Below are 19,852 nucleotides of genomic sequence, written 5' to 3'. Positions count from 1 at the left end.
CATCTTTCCCTTGTGAGTCATTTATATGTGAAACCAGGGCAGGCAAGAATACTCTCCGCTGATCACTCTCCACCCTCAATTTTCTAAGCTTGTGTTTGCGTGTTTTTGCTTTTGGTTGTTTAAAGAGTTTCTGACGTTGTTATCCCGCAGCGTTGTGTACGCGTGTGATCTCCGCACAGAAGGATGTGCATCTAGGCTTGTTTTTTATCAAACGATGAAACACGGTGTATTTATGCACACGTCTCTTCTAGCTGCGGCATATGTTTTCACGTTGGATCTTACTCTACTACTTCTTACCCCGACATCATTACTCTCCGCTTTAATCCCTCCCTACCTCTCTTTTTACCCACTGTTTCCTCCAGGGATGTGACTTATGCTGCACCGACTCTTTGTACATACAGCACAGGTATCTCTGAGAATAGACGGCAGTGTCTTTCTTGGTTCTTCAGGGAGCGGGGAAAGGCAAAGGGAGCCCTGAAGCTGCCTCACAGGCACAAAACCAGAAGAGGAAAAAAGGTAAATATGGATTATTGCGCGGCATGAGCGCAAATAGGCAGCAGGTAAAAGAATAACACTCATAAAACTCAAAATGAAAATTAAAGGTTCACTTTCTAATAACTTGAAATTGTAAATAAGATACAGAGAATGCAAATCTATTCTAAAACATTAAACTGAGGCCAAAACAAGAACTTTTTTGTGCGGATTTTTTGTTTAATTGACAGTGTTTTAAACTTACCACAGGCATAAATCTGGGGTTTGGTAATTGTACGCACAATTACTTTCTAAATTTATTTTCATTGTATTTGAAGGACGTTTGGCATCAGCAACCACTGATTGCAAAAGATGATCCATCACGTTCATCATGTTCTTACAGGATATATCATATCACACATCTGTGATAGAGACTAATGGCTAGTGAAGCCGTCTTTTGAAATCTCAGCAATAAAATCTGTGCTAAGTTATCAGCTAAAGCTAGCAAGAATGGTTGCAAAGTTGCCTCTGCAGACTGGACACATGCATGGCACAAACACAGATGCATGCTAATCACAGATATGTACCAGTAACAAAATGAGATCTGGAGCACAGACTTCTCGGGTGGTTTGTTTGTATATGTAAAGGGTAGGGGTGCAACGATATTCGTATCGATATTGAACCGTTCGATACAGTGCTTTCGGTTCGGTACGCATATGTATCGAACAATACAACATTTGTAATTTATTTTATCAATTTTCCTTCTGACGATGCTGTCTGTGTTGAGCGCTCAGTGAATCTGTGTTCGACTACTCCGCCTAGGCTGCACTGTCCAGCGCAGATCCACTGAGCGCTCAACACAGACAGCATAGTCAGAAGGAAGAGCGCAGGGCAAGCTAGCGAGACAGAAGTTAAGCTCTCCTTTTAACATGGACCTCCCCCACTCTCATTCAGATCTGGCGTTTGGAATTATTTTGGTTTTCATGTGACGTATGACCCTGAAGGTAAGCGAGTCATGGACTAAAGTAAAACAGTATGTTGGATGTGCCACGCAATGCTCAATTACATGGGTGGGAACTAGTGTGTTAGCGCAGTTAGCTCGTTAACGTGTTGGCCGTCTAGCCCCATGCACGGAGCGATCGGCGGTAGCTCGTTAACGGAGATTTGCCGTGTTGTGGCGTTAAGGTCATTTCAACGAGATTAACCTGAAAGCACTAGTGGGAACACAACGAATATGACTCCACATTTACGCCGACATCATCCTAGTGCAAAGACAAGTGGAAGCAGACAAAAAAAAGCAAGCATGCTACTAACTTTAGCCGAGTCATTTAGACAGCTGTTAGCACATGATTCTCCTTATGCTGCTGAGAATATAGCCCAGAAGAAGCGGATAGTATAGCTTTTATTTTGGAAAGAGCCATTTCTCTGTAATAAACTCTCTTTTCCAAAGATGACTGATTCCTCAATCAGATACAGGGCTCGCAATATCGCTAGCCCGACGTCCTGGGGCTAGCGATGTTTTCAGTCGGGCTACCAAAATCTATCTCTGCCCTGCCCGTCGGGCTATTGTAGGAAGGAAAAATATATGTCAATGCTTTTGCATTCTTTCAGAAATGTAGCTGGGTAATTATGTCATTGGCATCGGTGAGCCACTGTCAATATGTGACATATTGAAATCGCGTTTGAATTTGCGGTTGTTTTTTTGCTTTCACTTTGCAATCGTGTGAACTGTGTATAGAGAGCGACAGCACTGATCTGTGAGTGATGATAATTTGTGCACCAATTCCTCTGACATCGTCTTATTAATCGTTAGCTTACTATGCAAACATGACAAGTGAAATCTCCCGCAGCAAGCTTAAACATGTGAGAGGTTGATCGCGCAGAGAATCGCTGAGCTTATGTGAGTGCGTGTGTAAAAGCAGCAGGATATATATTTTAGTTCTGCTGAGCCAAATAAGACAGGTCAGGGTGAAGAAGTGACAGCCAAAGAAAAGCTTACCACAAAACGGAGAAGTTATGACAAATCAGACTATAAGGCAAAAAGAAAGTGCAGCTTTATGGTTTCATGGACAAAAGAATTTCTGTGGCTGCGATATGATGAGCTAAATAACCAGGGCTGCACATAAGTGGTCCGCAGGTGCGCATTCGCTGTCAAAATAAAAAACACGCACAAGGGTTAGGGTTAAATTTAAAAACTGTACTTTTGAGTTAAAATATATATTTATAATTTTAATAAATGACAAATTAAAAATGCTTGAACATTTTTTGTATCGAGAAAATATCGAACCGTGAATTTTGTGTATCGTTGCACCCCTAGTAAAGGGATGTAATGTATGTAATGGGAAATCAAGCAATGCTGTTTGTCAGATAATAGCATTACGAACGCTGCAGTATAAAGAGAGTTGACAGGTACAGATCTGTGACTTGAATTAGCAGAGCCGTGCTGCCGTGGTCTCTACCTGCTAGTGTCAAAAAGTGAACTGGAGATGCTGGTTCATGTCTTCTTCTCCTCCTGCTTAGACTATTGTAAGGCTTTATTTTTTGTCTGTCTAAAGCATCGAATAATCAAAATATTGCTTCAAGCCTTTCAACGCACTTTCACAAATTCACCCCAGAGTTAAAGCGTCTGCTTCCAGTTAGGCTTGGGTATCAGTTTAAATTTTCAGTTCTTACTTTCATGGGCTTATTTCTAGGGTCGATCAACTCCAAATATTCTCCAAACGGGATCCTTCCACAGATAGAGGTCTTCTACACATGCCCATCTTCAAACTAATGAGTTACTGTGCATTTAAACCTGAGTACCATATCTTTGGAATAATATCACCAACTGCTGACTCTGGAATATTTAGTAATGAGGAAATTTCACGACTGGATTTTATGGACAGCTGGCATTCTTTCACGGTACCACGCTGGTACCTGGCTCCTGATAGCGACCTGTACTTTCACAAACATTCGTAGAAGCAATCTGGCCCATGGAAGTGACCGGAACACCTGAATTCAGTGCTTTGGATGGGTGACTAATCCCTTTGGCAATATAGTGCAGGTGAGTCATTTTTGTGTTTTCAGGTGCAGCCATATTGAGCAGCAGTTCAGTGTGGCTGGAACTCAAAGCCAAGATCAGATTAATTAAAAACAACCCAGTTTGAAACAATGGGGTAATCAGGGCTACAGCCATGCAAGGTAGACTAAATGATCTCTGCAGTGTTTCATGACTTAACTTTTAAAGACAAATGTTGGCGATGCGTCTTTAAAAGTTGTGACTTAATAACTAAGAATAGCCTATAAAAGCCACCCATTTAATTCAGTGCATTTAATACATGCACTTGTGTAAAAGCTAAACAGGTTAAACGGTTAAGTTCAACTATATTAGCACCATAAATAAATAAATTCTTTAATGCAGAGTCTCCTGAGTCATTTGAAGACTTAAAAAAAAGACTCTTAAAAGTTACATGTGGGTAAATCAACTCTCAGTGTTCCCGAGCCTACCATCACCTCTTGGACTCCAGGACATCTCAATGGAGAGAACTTTCTTGCGATCTCTCTCTCATTAGCAATAACCCATGACAACGTTTCAGCCCTGAGATTAAGCCCACCTCTTCAAAGGAAGCTGCAGTGGATAGCTGTGCTGAAAGTGATCAGGCTGCAGTGGACAAGAGGATCACTTTTAATGAGCCTCCCCTCTGTTCCCACTAACCAGGCAGCTCCGCCTGAAGACTGCCTCCCAGTCCGCTGGGATGAAGCCTGATGTCCAGCCTGCTGGGATGGGTTTGTAGCAGCTGAGGTTTCCTACATATATCGCTGTTTTCTCCCATAGTGGGTGCAGGAGTTCTCAGTGTATCTCGGAAACTTGTACAATATGTACTCATAGCTTCGTGTACACCTGCAGCTGACCCCCCACAATTTTGCAGGTCATCGCACCAACTTTCTCTGGCATAACTGTAATTATACAGTCATTTATCAGGGAACAGGTGGTTAAAGACTAAACTACACAGCAAATTCAAAAGTGTTAAATTTTTTGGTGTTAATAGTCTCCTTGCAAAAGTAGAGTTAATTTTACTCTAAGCAGAGTCACATTCTTTTAATGTAACTCTGAGGTGTAAAATGATAGTAGTTAAAATCGAGTGTTAAAAATGAGTGTTTCTCTGTCAAATCTGGAGGTGTTACAATGGAAACATTAACTCTTGACCTCTTAACTCTGAACTCCTACAGGGGCTATGACACCAACAGAGTAAATTCACAGACTCCGCCCTCAGCACGGCTCCAATCGAAGCTGAAGTGAAGCCGTTTCAGAACATTTTGCTCTACATATTTGAGTTGTTTGCCATGCTTGGTAAGTCATTTTTTCAAAGATTGTTTCAATTGTTATTAGCTTTTACTTCTGTGGCTCTTTGGAGTTGAGACAAAGCTGTGTGAAAGGCATTAGCCATGTTGCTCGCTGATAGCATAATATTCTGTTTTAGCTAGCTGAAAGGTATTGTTTGCGGGCAAATACCACAGCCTTGAAAAAAGCTTGCATGTGAATTTTCAGTCAAACGTTTGGTCAAATACACCTAAAACAATGTCTAGAATGTGAAATGTTGGTATAATGGTGCTACTTGAAGCCTGAAAACGATTGCCCATAAAAAAAAAAAAAAACGAGCAAACAGCAGTAGCAGACGTCCTGACTGGATTCTACGTTAGCATAGATCGCTCCAGAGTTTTGTGCACACGGTTTAGGTAAAAATGAAAAAAGTTGAGGTTTTACATTTAGTTCAGTATTACCTGTTGCCTGTGTCCTTGTCTTTTGGGAAAATACTTTACACAAGTAATGGCTCAAAGAGGATTCCTTTTTTTTTTTACTGTGCTGCAATTGTTTACTGGATTATTTGTGCCATTAATTAGTGTCAACTAATTTTTATTCAGTCTCCACACAGGATATGCTTGTGAAGATGGAATATGGGGGAGAGCAGAAGTGCGTTGAAGTTCCACAAAGGGATGAATGAAGGACATGCATATTGTATTGAAGAAATAAGTGATGAGAATGCTGTTATTTGCATTTACCATGTCAGACCTTTTGATAAACAAAATTCTAATGAAAGTGAGAACATGTACACTGTTACATCTTTCAGAAAATGTTTTGAAATTGTGGTGCACAGTTCAGAATAAATGTTTTTCAAAAACCATTGCATCTTTTTAGTAAATGTTTATTTCCAAAAGAAATTTCTAGAAGTTCAGAACAGTAAAATTCCCGCTTTTTAGAATGAATTAGAAGATAACTCTTACGTAGTTAAACTAAAATACTCTTTGAGAGTTAATATATAAACTCTTAACACCAAGTGTTAAATTATCAACTCCAGACAGATTTGGTGTTTAACACTAAATCAGAGTTAACGTACCAACTCTCCAAAAAGAGTTAAATTAACGCTCTCTGGTGTGGACCCATATAGACACTTTAATAGTGTTGAAATCAAATCCGACAGTGTTAATTTGGACATGCTGGATTTGCTGTGTATGACTATAAGTTATTTTTATCTTATGTCACTGCTGAAATGCACCAGCACAAAAGCAGATGAGTAATTAGAGTCATTAAAAGATGATGCATTAGGAACCTGATACAGTCTTAAAAATGTAATCTTCTTTTTGTGAGTGTAACATTGAAACAAATGTGCAAATACTCAAATGAGAGATTAAAGTTTAATTTATTACATATGACTTTTTAAATTATATTATTACTTATTTATTCCCCATAGAAACTCTTTTATTACTCATTAAATTATTTGGTGTTACTTGATAACATCCTGAGGTGCTAACTACCAGTTAAAAATATAAACCTTATGCTTTACACCCAAACACTGACACTGGGGTTGGAGGTTTGCTTCATAATCCAGTCATTCGCTCTTCCCGTGGCATCACCAATGACTGATATCATGGTCAGGTGGAAGAGGAGCCGACCATTATGGAAGAATATCCACCCCCTGTCACATACAATTTGTCGCCCTTCTATTACAAATTTCTAGAATTCCAGATATTAAGTTATTAGAGTGACTCTGAGCATGAAGCGGCAACAGACACACCAGCATTCCCTCATTCACCACAAGGTAACAGTTCCTGTATTAACCGAGGCCCTCGACTGGAGTTCCTGAGAGATGCTACATAAATCTAATTAAAATCTAAGATATTATCCCTCTTTGTGAGGTTGCTACAGTTAACTAACACTAAAATACAGTGGTCCCTCATTTGTCGCAGGAGTTACGTTCCAAAAATAACGCGCGATAGGTGAAATCAGCGAAGTAGCAACTTTGTTTTTTTACAGTTATTATAGATGTTGTGAGGCTGTAAAACACTACACACTTTATACACTTTTCTCAGACAGGCATGGACATTTTCACACTTTTCTCTCTTGTTTAAACACTCTCAAAGTTCAAACCTTCGTAGAAAAATAAGTCCAGTATTATAGAAGGAAACCAAAGATTAAACCCTGTTTTCAGGTCCAGAACATGGGAATAGAGCAGCTGCCAGAAAACTCAACATTAATGAATCAATGGCACAGAAGCAGAGGAAGCAAGAAGAATGAGTTGAGTTAAGTTTGACTTATCTGACTGTTTTGTTTCGCTTAATGTGCCTTATAATCCGAAAAATACGGTAACTTCTACTTTCCTTTAGCATGTCCAGAAGTCCAACTTTCTGTGCGATTGTTAGCATCTTCCTCTGCCTTTTGCTACCTCAGGTGCCTTTGATGGTGCGAAACGTCGACGTTGTTGTGTTTGTTGGGGAGAAAACTTACAAACATACAGTGCAGCACTTCAGAGTCACACGAGCGATCAAAGATTAATGTAAATTTGACAAGCTGAACGCAATCTGTACTGTACAGGAGACACGGCATAAGATTGATTGACAATGGTCTACAGCCAATCAGGAGACAGAACACAATGCTCTGTAACAAAAAAAAAAACAACGATGAAAAATTGCACAAAAATATCCGTGAAACAGCGAGGCCGTGAAAGGTGAACCGCATTATAGCGAGGGATCACTGTAACTAAAACTAGCTGTAACTGAAATATATAACATAGACTTACAGAGACAATAACGGTTTTGTGAACTTGGAAAATTAACAAAAATGTAAAAAAAAAACAGCTGTGTTCATCAGTTTTCTGTGTTCAAAAATAGTGCAACAACTTAGCTGTACATGTCTGTGGTATTCAGCTTTCTTTTGACTTTTGTCTCATATTCACAATTGTTCCATGAGCAGTCAGACGATGAATCGTGGGCCCTGCAAAAAGTAAAGGTCCCAAAAAAGCTAATATAATGTATGAAGTAATTTAAGGGTCCCGCAACTACATTAAAACCCTGAATTTTTAGCTACACTTCAGACGAACGCACCATTATCCCGTTATATTTGGTTGTTCACTGGAACCAGCCATTGTGGGAAGCTCACCTCGGTCCTCTTGTTCACCATAACCCTCGACAGACTTCAGCGTGACCTCTGAGGAGTCCTTTTTGGTGTTTTTGCCCTGGTTTATTCCCATTCCCACTCTCTTTGCTAAGAATCTTACTGAGAGAAAATATGGCGTCAGCTTGCTCCAAATCTTTGAGCCTTTTAGCCTCTTCTCTAATGCTTACACAGGGAAATTGAACAAGTGGACAGACTGTGCCGCTCCACGAAATTATACACTGTAGAGCAGAAATTCTATTCTCTTAAGCCTCTGCGCTGAGGCTGTTATCACCAGGAAGCAGTTTATCAGTCTGCTTTCATCAAAAGTTTTGCTGAATTGAGTTTTGGTATTTTCTGATCAACTGAAAACCAAATAGTGTATGTATACAGGGCTGTAGCAAAAAAAAAGGCACATACACCATTCAAAAAAGGTCATATTGTACAATTTAGACCACTGTGAAAATCATTGCTATTGAAACTAGTTTTCATAACTCTCCATCTGGCAAATTTTATCCCTCTGGCTTTACTCACTAATAGCGCTTTCCTTTCATTTTATTCATCCAGAATTAAATTATGTGAACAGGAGCCCTGAGTGGATAATAGGGACCCAAAGTCTACCACACAGGCTGCTTTAAATGCATTCCCTATGTATACAAATGACTGGCCTGGAACAGCTACAACTCTTTGAAAGCCACATGGCTGTGAAAGCATGGGATGTGTTGTCCTTACATCATGCAAGAAGAGATCAAAGTAACCGACCAAAACGTGTGTTTTCTGGGTTTGGGGTGACTTTGTAATTAGTTTTAGGGGCAACAAAACAGCATCATCATCCACATAATGCTATAATTAGCCCATTCTGAGTCCGGGGGGCTCCTTTGGGCAGCTGATGACGGTGACGCTGAATCTGCCCTCTTGTTTCATGTTGGCTAACATCAAGCAATTTGCCACCTTATTCGTCTTTTCCTCCTTTCTCATTCTTTGATGCTGTGTCAAATGTCTTCCTCTTCAAAGTCTTCAACGATATGGACCGCTGTACCAAAATTGGTCGCATCCATACACCGCAGCCCTGTTTTTACGAGTCTGCCGAATAGTGAGGGCCGTGATAGAGTAGTAAGCCCGATGCAAGGTTGTTTGTTTTATCAGGTCTCAAAACTGCGAGCGCGTGGCCTGATTTTTAATCTGAGAAGAGAAAAACCGTCAGGTGCTCTGTGAGTACGCTTCATACTTCCTCCTTCAAACAGCATATCTCAAAGTTCTCAAAAATGGCGTCCGTTCACTTTATTTAATCTTTTTGCATTGCTGCCTCTTCTCTTCCCTGCTATTGATTTTGCCCATCATAAGCTGTACTGTAGATAATGATCGGCGTCTATTTGGCTGCATTATCAGCATGCACTTCTCAGTGCTCCTATCACCTCAGGCTGTCCAGTCAAATGTTGTTCCGGTCCACAGATAGATGGCAGACAAACAAACCTTGCTATGATGTGCCAAACTCTTTTCCTGCCTGCCTTATATGCTTTTTTCTTTTTCTTCTTTCTAAATTATTCTTTGTGCACATTTAGTTAAATACATACTTTTAAACTATGTTGGTTCCAATTTTAATACATAACTGACAAGACTGCAGTGGAGCAACAACTACTAAGTTATTTGCAAAGACACTTTTTCCAAACTATTCCACTCTTTGGCCTCTTGGCTTTTCCTTGTGTAGTACTTTGAGGCTTTAGAAATTTGTCTTGACAGCTAAAGGATGGATTATAACTTGATTGATAGGAGATTTTTGAAGCTGATACTGGTGTTGATCAAACACGAGTTACGTGATAGCCAGAATATTCTGGCAGCGCTTTCATCAAAATGTGGTGAAAAGCCACAGGATAAAATGCAAATGACTTCACATTTCCACCCATTCCATTAAGAGATGGCTCACCGAGATAAACAGCAGGTAGCATTAATCTGTTGATTTCATGTAGTCATTTGAGGAAGGTTACAGTCTCCTCATTGCTCCACAGAGGTCCGACGATTCCATCTACTATTTTTCATCACTTTTGTGGAAGCTTCTTTGACCATTTAAATCACGCTCGCGTACATTTTGCTTTTATCACTATGCAAACTTTTCCACCTCAGCCAAACATAAAAAAAGTTTGTATTTTCATTTAAATCTTAATAGTAAGATCAGAGTTTTTTGTTTGTATACAGCCAAATACAATTAGATCTGTAGGCTTTTGGACTAAAATATAGGGACCCATGGACATTAAAAATACTATGATTCCTCCGTTTAAATGCTCTGCCAGGCATTTACTGCATCCACCTTCAGCTGCTAATGGTTGTTGGGACTCTCTGTCTTCAGTTTTGTCAGTCTTGTACACTTCAGACTCCATGGTGCTACTTCGATGAGCTTTCATATCATCATTAAACAGTAGGGACCTAGTTAAACCAAGAGCTCTACAGGCTAGATGTTATGAAGGGCTTTTTCTTATTCGAGGAAAGTATTCTGTGATCATCCACTTTAGTTGTCTACTGTGGTTTTGAGGTTGCTTGGAGATGGGCTAACCACCAGTGTTGGTCAAGTTACTTGAAAAAAGTAATCAGTAACTAATTGCTGATTACTTCCCCAAAAAAGTAATCCCGTTACTTTACTGATTACTTATTTTCAAAAGTAATTAATTACTTAGTTACTTAGTTACTTTTTAAAAACACGATTTACAACCTCCATCCATCCATCTTCATCCGCTTTATCCGAGGCCGGGTCGTGGGGGCAGCAGCCTAAGCAGAGAGGCCCAGACCTCCCTCTCCCCAGCCACCTCCTCCAGCTTATCCGGGGGAACACCAAGGCGTTCCCAGGCCAGCCGAGAGATATAATCTCTCCAGCGTGTCCTGGGTCTGCCCCGGGGCCTCCTCCCGGTGGGACATGCCTGGAACACCTCACCCAGGAGGCGCCCAGGGGGCATCCTTGTCAGATGCCCGAACCACCTCAGCTGGCTCCTTTCGATGTGGAGCAGCAGCTGTCCTCAATCTTTGAAGTTTTTTGTTTGTTTGTTTGCAAATAAGAACGATACAGTTATTTACAACCTGAATAGGTGATAAAGCGATAGATCTTTCAGCCCAATTCTACTTTTTCTACATAATCCATCATACAAAATGTAATCAAATGGAAAGGTCTCTTTTTAAAACTTGTTTTATTAGTTTTAATCTTTTAACTTTATGCATCAAGCAAACATTTAATTATATGCAACATTCTCTGACTGGAAGAAATTTGTTTAATATTTAAACCTATTTTCTGCACATTCCAGCACATAAAATAAATTTTTTTGTGTTTACACTCACTCTTTCAAATAGATGCAAGTAAAACACAGCAGAAAATAAATAAAGTCAAAGACTAGCGGCCCTTTTGCTCTATTTTCACCTGTAAAGCAGGAGTAGGGTAGGCGGAGGTTTACCCTGGTGCAGGTGTGCCGCGGCGGTCAGTGGAAGAATCCGCGAGTTTCTCTGTGAATTTCCCATTACCTCATAGCTAGGGATGGGTACCGGTGTCGGTTCTGACATAAACGGTAGTAACCAGACCGAAAAGCAGCGCACATTTCGGTGCTTTATTTCGGTGCTTTTTTTTTTCCTGAGCTGTGATACACTTCTAGCCAATCATTTTACGTTTCCCAGGATAGTAGGCGGGGCCAGGTACGTACGTTCAGTTAGAGCAGAGCTACAGATTAAAAATGTCCAAGGCGAAGCGGTCAAAAGTCTGGTTGTACTTCACAGCAAAATATGCAAACTCAGCAGCCTGCAACAAGTGCTTTAAGCTGATACTGTGATACTGTCAAAGGAGGTAACACCTCGAAACTGATGAAACACCTGGCGACGCATAGCGTTTTTTTTTAAAAGCCGAGAAATGCGCCGTATTTGATAGCTTGCTGCGAGACCTCACACTGTGCACGTTGGGTGGGTTGCCAGTTATCGGACCCGGAGCAACATCCCCCAAAAACCCGAAGAATAGAGTCCTGGCCCCTAGCCCTGCCAGTGTAGCAGAAATGATGAGGATATTGATGGCAGCAGCCGTTCTTCTCTGCGTGAGTAGCCAAATGTTGTTCGTGTGTAATTTACGTTGAGTAGGCTAACCACGTTATTACATTAAGCATGTAAGGTGAACTAGCAAACATCATCATAGCTACATGCGGCTGTCTTCTTGTTTGATGGCAGATACTCTCTTCACCCTGGACAAAAAGGCTAAAATGACCAAAGAAAAAGTGGGAAACAGCTGAACATGAGAGGTTTTTGGACAAAGTTTGTGTTTTTTTTCCATTGTTTAAGCACTGCTTCCAGCCAAGAGTGATACCATATATGCCCCATAGCTGCAGAAAAGGCTAACATTGTTATCTTTTTACAAAAAAACCCCAAAACAGCTGAACATGGGAGGTTTTTGGACAAAGTTTGTGTTCTCCATTCTTTAAGCACCGGTTCGAGCACCGTTTAAGCACCGGCACCGTTTCAAAAGTACCGATTTGGCACCGGTATCGGATAAAACCTAAACGATACCCATCCCTACTCATAGCGCACTCGGTGCTTGCTCGGAAGTTTAGGGGTTTTTCTTCGCTGTAAAAAGAAGTTTTCTTCCCACGCACAGCGGACACTAATGTTTTAGTCACTTTTTATGGAATCAAACTCAAAGTAAGGTCAGTACTTCCACGCTTTAAACGCTGCACCTCATACTCTCTCCTGCACTTGATATATGATGATCCATTGTTGATCTGCACACAGCTGTTGTCACAAACGTGGCACTTGCTAACGTCATTGTCATGAGACATTCTCGCAAAAAATCACGGTTTTAGTAACGCAGTAACGCAGCGTTCCTACGGGAAAGTAATGGTAATCTAATTACCATTTTTGCAATAGTAATCCCTTACTTTACTCATTACTTGGAAAAAGTAATTGGATTACAGTAACGCGTTACAAGTAACGCGTTACAAGTAACGCGTTACTGCCCATCTCTGCTAACCACTGCATCCAGTGTCTTTAAAAATATACCAGATTATTTGGGATTTTCAGCCTAATGGTGACCTCATTCACTTCCAACAGTATCAGGCCACGCCAGCGATTGTCAGTTATCGGTCCAATTACTTTGGAGCCTCTTAAAATGAGGGACTGTGCATAAAAATGTCAGCAATTCTTAAAAATTAATGCAACACTTTTGTTAAATTAAAGCTGAAAGTGTGCATTTCAATTACATTTGAATTATTTCTTGTAAAATTCTCTCTGGTGGTGTACAGAGGCAAAATAAGAAAAAAATATGTGACTCTGCAAAAGCCTAGAGACTAAACTTTAGTGTAGAGGGGAACCAAGTTGTGATTTTTACAGTGAAATATCTCAACATCTACTGCACAGATGATCTCTGGCACGCTGCGTTGATGAATCCTAATAACTTTGGGAATGGCTCGTCTTTTCGAGAGTATCACTGGAATCCTGTGAAATCTGGCACACACATTATTCCACCACAGGATAAACAGTGCAAGGCTCAGATCAGAATTCCTATTTGCTTTCTTGACTGCAGACTCTCAGTCTTCAGTCCCACATACAGTTTCAATATCTTGACTGATTGATTCGTGACTGCTTCCAGGAAGTCTGTGTCCCCTATCAGTGATAACTCTTTTATCCATGTCACTTTGCAAGATGCATTATTTCTGTTGCTACAACTTAGAATTTATTATTTAAGTGAGAAGCTATCAGCGAAGAGGCAAGCAATTTGCTTGTCAAAATACATTGCAATGTGTGGCTTGAAATATGACTGGAGGGGTCGCTCTGGCCTGGAGCCATCTGCTAAATTAAGAATACCTTCCATCCTTTCTTTTAAGGTTACTTTGGATCCTTTCAGCAACACTCCCCGTTGCCCTGCTTGCCTTTTCAGAAACGTAAACGTAATAATCACTCTTTTCATTTGGCAGAACGACGCTTTCTTTGATGGGTACTTATGCAGGTATACCTGCCATGAGCGACAAATCCAGAAGTGGCTGTGATTCACGGGGAAGATTACTGCCAACGCCTAAGAAACTTTTTTTCCTTCTGCATCTGTCAAGAATTTAATGCTAATCTACCTCTTCTTGTTACATCAGCTATTCCCTCCTCGAGACTTCTCTTATTTTCGCTGAAGCGGCTTTGATCCCCCACAGACCCAGGTGATCTTCTTCTCCGCACCATTTTGATTAAGTGCTGGCTTTTAAGGTTTTAAATGGCACTGCACCTTCTTACCTGTCAGAACTCCTTAGTACTTATCGCCCCAGGAGATCTTTGAGGTCAGCCGACCTGATGCTTTTAGATGTTCCCAGGTATAAATTAAAGACAAAGGGAGAGAGGGCGTTTGCTGTGGCTGCACCCAGACTGTGGAACAGTTTACCTCCTCACGTCAGACTCTCCAAAAGCCTAGAAACTTTTAAAACCGCTCTTAAAACTCACCTCTTTTCATTGGCTTTTAGAAAGGTTTAATTTATTTGTTTTATATATTTTTATTTTATTTTTATCAGCGAGGTGTTATTACGAAATTGTGTTCTATTGTATTTTTATCTGTATTTACTGTACAGCACTTTGGTCAGCCTTGGTTGTTTTTAAATGTGCTCTATAAATAAACTTGACTTGACTTGACTGACTTAGGCTGGATTAGGAGGAATGGATAAGGAAAGGAGGTAAGAAGCCCCCATCTGTGCTCTATTTACCCTTACCCCTATAGGGAAAAGGCAACATCCAGCTGTGCAGATTGACAGCTTGCACGATAGCACCCCGCCACCAAAGATTAATCTTGTCTGCTACCTGGTACAGGATCTACCCATCCCCTATTTTTCTCCCCTCTGTCATCTGCCTCTTTAGTTTGTGCTTCCTCATCTGCCACCTCAGCCTCCTGCGACCCTCACTTTAGAGGATTAAAGGCACTCTAATTTGATTCATGAGATACATCTAACCCTTCTCTGCTGGTTAGAGGAAAAAAAAAACACATTCCCCAGAGAGTCGATGAGAGAGAGAAAAAATTACCTAATGGAGTTTTTGTTTCTGTGTTGCTAAATGGCTGGCCTGCTTGGTGCCTAAGTCTAAATGAGGACTGTCGTTTAGTCCCTGGTGGGGTTATCTTTTTCCTCTCTACCCACGCGCATCGCCCAGGCTCTGTTGGCTGCTACCCACTTGAGAGAGCAGGCTAGATGATCCGCTGCTGCATCGCTCGCAGCAAATCTAACACAAACCAAAGAACCTTTCAAAGTTAAACAAATCACCCTTGGGCGTTGTGTCCTTCCACATTTGGCTCCAACTGTTAGAGCACAGTAATGTTTGCAGACTGCATAAACAGCTGGACGGCACAGAAAGCTAGAGACAATAATGGACAATAAGGTGGCATTATTCATCTGAAAGTATTGCTCAGTGCTGAATACTGGCTGTAAAAAGCATTTATTGTTATTAATGGCTGCTGCCACAAACTTTGGCAAAAAAGCAACAACCTTACATTACTGACATTAAGGTTAAATTCAGTGTTTGGTTTTACAATTTGGCTCTTATATTTGGAGCTGAGATCATGTTAGAGTTGAAAACAGGCCAGTAAGAAAATCAAAGCTCACAAATGTTTGAAGTCAACATCTTCTCTAGTTTAAAGAGCCAACTTGTGCCAACTTTGACCACACACGTCTGATCCTGTGCATGAGCGTGAATGTTTGACAATGACATCAGAGGTTTTACACAAATCTTTTATTTAATCCTCTGCTGGATCATCAGCTATCCTGAAAGCTCCATCTCTCCGGTCACTTACTGTCTCAGATTTGGATCTTTGTCCCTGAGAATACTTGAACTTTCTCCCTTTTTTGTGCAAGTAGTGTCCTTCTCTCATGCTTTTTATATGAAAGTTGTAACTGACTCTTTGCTCTGAGTGAAGTGTTCTTGTGTTTGAATATGTCTGTGAAGGTTCTCAGTCATCCAGGTCATCATAGTCTAAGGAGCTTGGAAAGAAAAGCGTCTGGACTTCTTTAGGTTGCTGGTTTCAAGCAACCTAAAGAAGTCCAGACGCTTTTCTTTCCAAGCTCCTTAGACTTGTGTTTGAATAGTGTCATGGTCTCCTTCGCTCTGTGTGCATATATGTATCTATACCTGTATATGTATCTGTGGAGGTAGCAGTGGCCCCAGTGGTAATCGGAGCACTGGGTTCAGTAACTCCCAAGCTATGTGAGTGGCTCCAGCAGATCCCAGGAACAACATCCGAGATCTCTCTCCAGAAGCGTGCAGTCCTAGGAACAGCAAAGATACTGTGCAGGACCCTCAAGCTCCCAGGCCTCTGGTAGAGGACCCGAGCTTGAAGGGTAAAGACTACCCGCAGGGGTGAGAGGGAATTTCTTTTTTTTTTTAATTTCATCCTTGTCTCCTACACTTTGGATGACCAGTGTCATGGCCTCTATCCATTTCTGCCCTTGTTTCCTTCCCTGTTTGCACAGTATCCTTGTCTTCTTCTCTTTGTGTGTACAGTATCTTTATATCCTTCCCTCTTTGAAAAACATGTCACTGTCTAGTTTCCTCTGTGTGAATGGTGTCCTTGCTTCCTTATCTTTGGAGGAAATGTGTCCTTGTCTCCTTCAGCCTCTTTGTGAAAAGTTTCCTGAAGTTCTTCCATTTGTGTAAATTGTTCTTTTGTCCTTCCTTCTGATAAAAATGTGTCCTTGTCTCTTTCTTTCTGTGTCACTAGTGTCCTAGTCACTATCCATATGCATATTTTTTCCTTGTGTCCTTCCCTCTGTGTCAGAAGTGTCCTTGTCTCCTTCCATGTTTGTGAAAAGTGCTCGTGTTTTTGTGTGAATGGTGTGATCGACATGGCAACTCTGTGCTCTGGAGTGTGCAACAAAGAAACAATGACAACATTTTTCTCAGTGCAATTTCGTGTCACTGTCAAATGTGGAAATGACATCACTCAGGCTTGGGCTCTAATATTTCTTATTTAGTACTGCCTTAAACCTACCTCTAAAATCTATGGCCTAGCACCTTCCACATAACAGTGGTGCGCACATCAACAACTGTGGTACTACTGTTTAGTTGCAGCATGCATTGCTGTAGCACCAGGATAATGCCTCTGTGAAACAAAGTGTAACTGCAATGTAATTGTATCTAGCTTGCTCATTGTGCTGCACATTCTGCCAGTGTACCATTTTCTTTCATTATTAAAGCATTTTTGTGGGATTTAATGCAGTTGATCACAGTTGATCTTCTTTCTAAACTAAAGACTTTTAGCTCCCTTTACTATCCCTGTAAGTCAGCTTTCTTCTGATTGGCTGCTCTTCCCATACAATAGATTTTGAACAAGCAGGTGTGTGAGCCTGACCATCTGGAAGGGTCACATGTACACACATGCTGTTTTTATTTTTAATGGCATACTGGCAAATCTAAGCACATTTGCACTTTATGTGCAACTTTAGTTCCCAAGCATAGCACTCACTCACCTGTCCTTCCTTTGCCTTTGGACAAATGTGGTTGTAAGGGTTTCCATGGATGGGATAGAGATGTTTAACTGGGTCTTTAGCATTACATTACTTCACTGTAAATGCCGCAGCTTGTTGTGTAGCCATTCAAAATTTAAAAAGTGAAAATAGTTTAAATGCCATTCTGTAAATATGGACCCTTTATGAAGTGACAGCAAAGTGAAGCTCGTCAGCAGCTGTATAAAGAGTGTGTGTCTGTGTGCTACCACATGACATCCATCCAGTTCTATCCCAGCTACCACAGAGTGAGAGGCAGTCTGTCACAATGCTAACACATAGAGACAGACAACTATTTAAACCTATGGGCAATTTAGATTCACTAATTAACCTATATCAAACTAACTGCATGTGTTTGGATTGTGGGTAGAAGCCAGAGTACCCAAAGTCTACATCCACACTAGCCCGGATAGATTTGAAAACGGTGTTTTCAGTCGTTTTCACAGAGTTGTGCATCCACATTGAAACGACCGAAAACGTTTACGTTCCAGTCCTGTGCATGCGTGAAGCGCAAGAAGACTAGGCCTGCCTCATTTCTGTCTGCCGTTTATTTTCTTCCCGGTTCCTTGAAACGTCACGGCAAAATGTCGAGGAAAAGCACCGAGTTTTTTAAATGGACTAACAATGAGGTGGAGTTGTTGCTGCGAGTAACACAAAAGTTCAAAGTTGCAAAAGCGAGTGAGAATTAAAGAATTTGAAGTACAGCTATCTGGAGCAAATCAAATCAAATCAAATAAAAATCAAATCACTTTTATTGTCACATCACATGTGCAGGCACACTGGCACAGCACATGCGAGTGAAATTCTTGTGTGCGAGCCCCACAAGCAACAGAGATGTGCAAACACAACAACACAAACGAGCAAAATACAAGAATGGCCAACCTGAAACTAATAAATATATGTACAATATATAATAGTGTATGCATTTCTGGATGTGTATACTAAATATTTTCCTACGTGTGTGTGTGTGTGTGTGTGTGTGTGTGTATACACATTTTTACAAATTAAATAGTAAAAAAAAAATAAATAAAATAATAATAATAATAATAATAAAATATATAAAATATACAGAGTTGAATATGTGCAAAACAAGTGGCATTTATATACAGTGTGGAGTGCATAATGTTGAAGTTCCAGTAGTGAAGCTGAGGTGTCTATGACGTGTTCAGCAGTCTGATGGCCTGATGGAAAAAGCTGTCTCTCAGTCTGCTGGTTCGGGACCGGATGCTGCAGAACCTCCTTCCTGATGGAAGCAGTCTGAACAGTTTATGGCTGGGGTGACTGGAGTCCTTGATGATCCTCCCCGCTTTCCTCAGGCAGCGCTTCCTGTAGATGTCTTGGAGCATGTACAGACTGATATTAATCTTTAATAAGGCTGTCAATATTGAGAGCAAACAAAACAACTGCTGTATAATGCCCTCCGCTATCTTAGTTTAATTGGTCACATGACTGCATCACATGACTAAAATGCGTCATTGTTTTCGAAAGTCTCCATTTTCACTGTCCACACTGTGACGCGAACGCACAGTTTTCAAATGTATTCGTTTTCGAGAGCGTTTTCAAAACGCTGTGTTTTTCCTTGGGGAAAACTGTTTAAAAACATAATTTAAAAAGCATATTTTGCATTTACTCTTAGGCTGATATAAAATTTGTTTCGCGATTTGAAACATGCATGACAAATATAAAAATAAATTGACTTTAGGAAGATCAAAGCATTGTATAATCTCTCTCTCTCTTTTTTTTTTTTCTGCCTGTCCCGTTTGGTTCTTTTGCCATCAGAGTTATTGTCTAAAGACAAAGAAAGATGCAGTGATGTGCCTGTGAGCTCCGCATTGTATAATCTCACTATCTCTCATTATTTGGGAGGTCCCTTTTGAGAAAACCACTGACAGTATGAAGGGAAACCCCATTAAATATTTGATATTCACAAGTTGCTATGATTTATATTCTCTTTTTATAGAGCTATTAGATCCAATATAACATGTACAGATATATTTTATAAATATACATAATGAAGCTCAGCTCCAGGCTGCCCAGGACCAGATTAATCCATCTCCCTACCTAATATCCTAATATTGTTTGTTAACAAGACAATTATAAGATATAATTTCATCCCTCTCCTAGAAGAGGAATCCTTTCAAGATACAAGCCAAGTAAGCCGAATGATATGAAATGTAATAGCCTGTTTGGACTGCAAATCTCTGTGAGGCACATTTTTGACAGGTGATTCTGGTGATGCGAATCCCAAATAATATTATCAAATTAAATAAGTTTAAGCCACAGGCTACAAATCTTTAACATAATATCGACATATTTAGTTAATTCACAAAGGACCGAAGAGAACTGTAGTGTTTTCTACATGTGTTCGTTTATCGCTCTACGCTCTCCCCTTGAAAAACTACCATCATTTAGTGAAAAGGCTACAGTTGAGATATCATACAAACATCACGGTCATCAGCAGAGGCCATCTGCCTCTTCATTATGAATCTCCAAATGT

Source organism: Diplotaxodon limnothrissa, linkage group LG9 (assembly GCF_057381915.1).
Source record: "Diplotaxodon limnothrissa isolate DT_005_m linkage group LG9, D_limnothrissa_male_GT1.1, whole genome shotgun sequence".
In the NCBI taxonomy this organism is placed as follows: Eukaryota; Metazoa; Chordata; class Actinopteri; order Cichliformes; family Cichlidae; genus Diplotaxodon; species Diplotaxodon limnothrissa.
Note: the sequence above shows the minus strand (reverse complement) of the source record.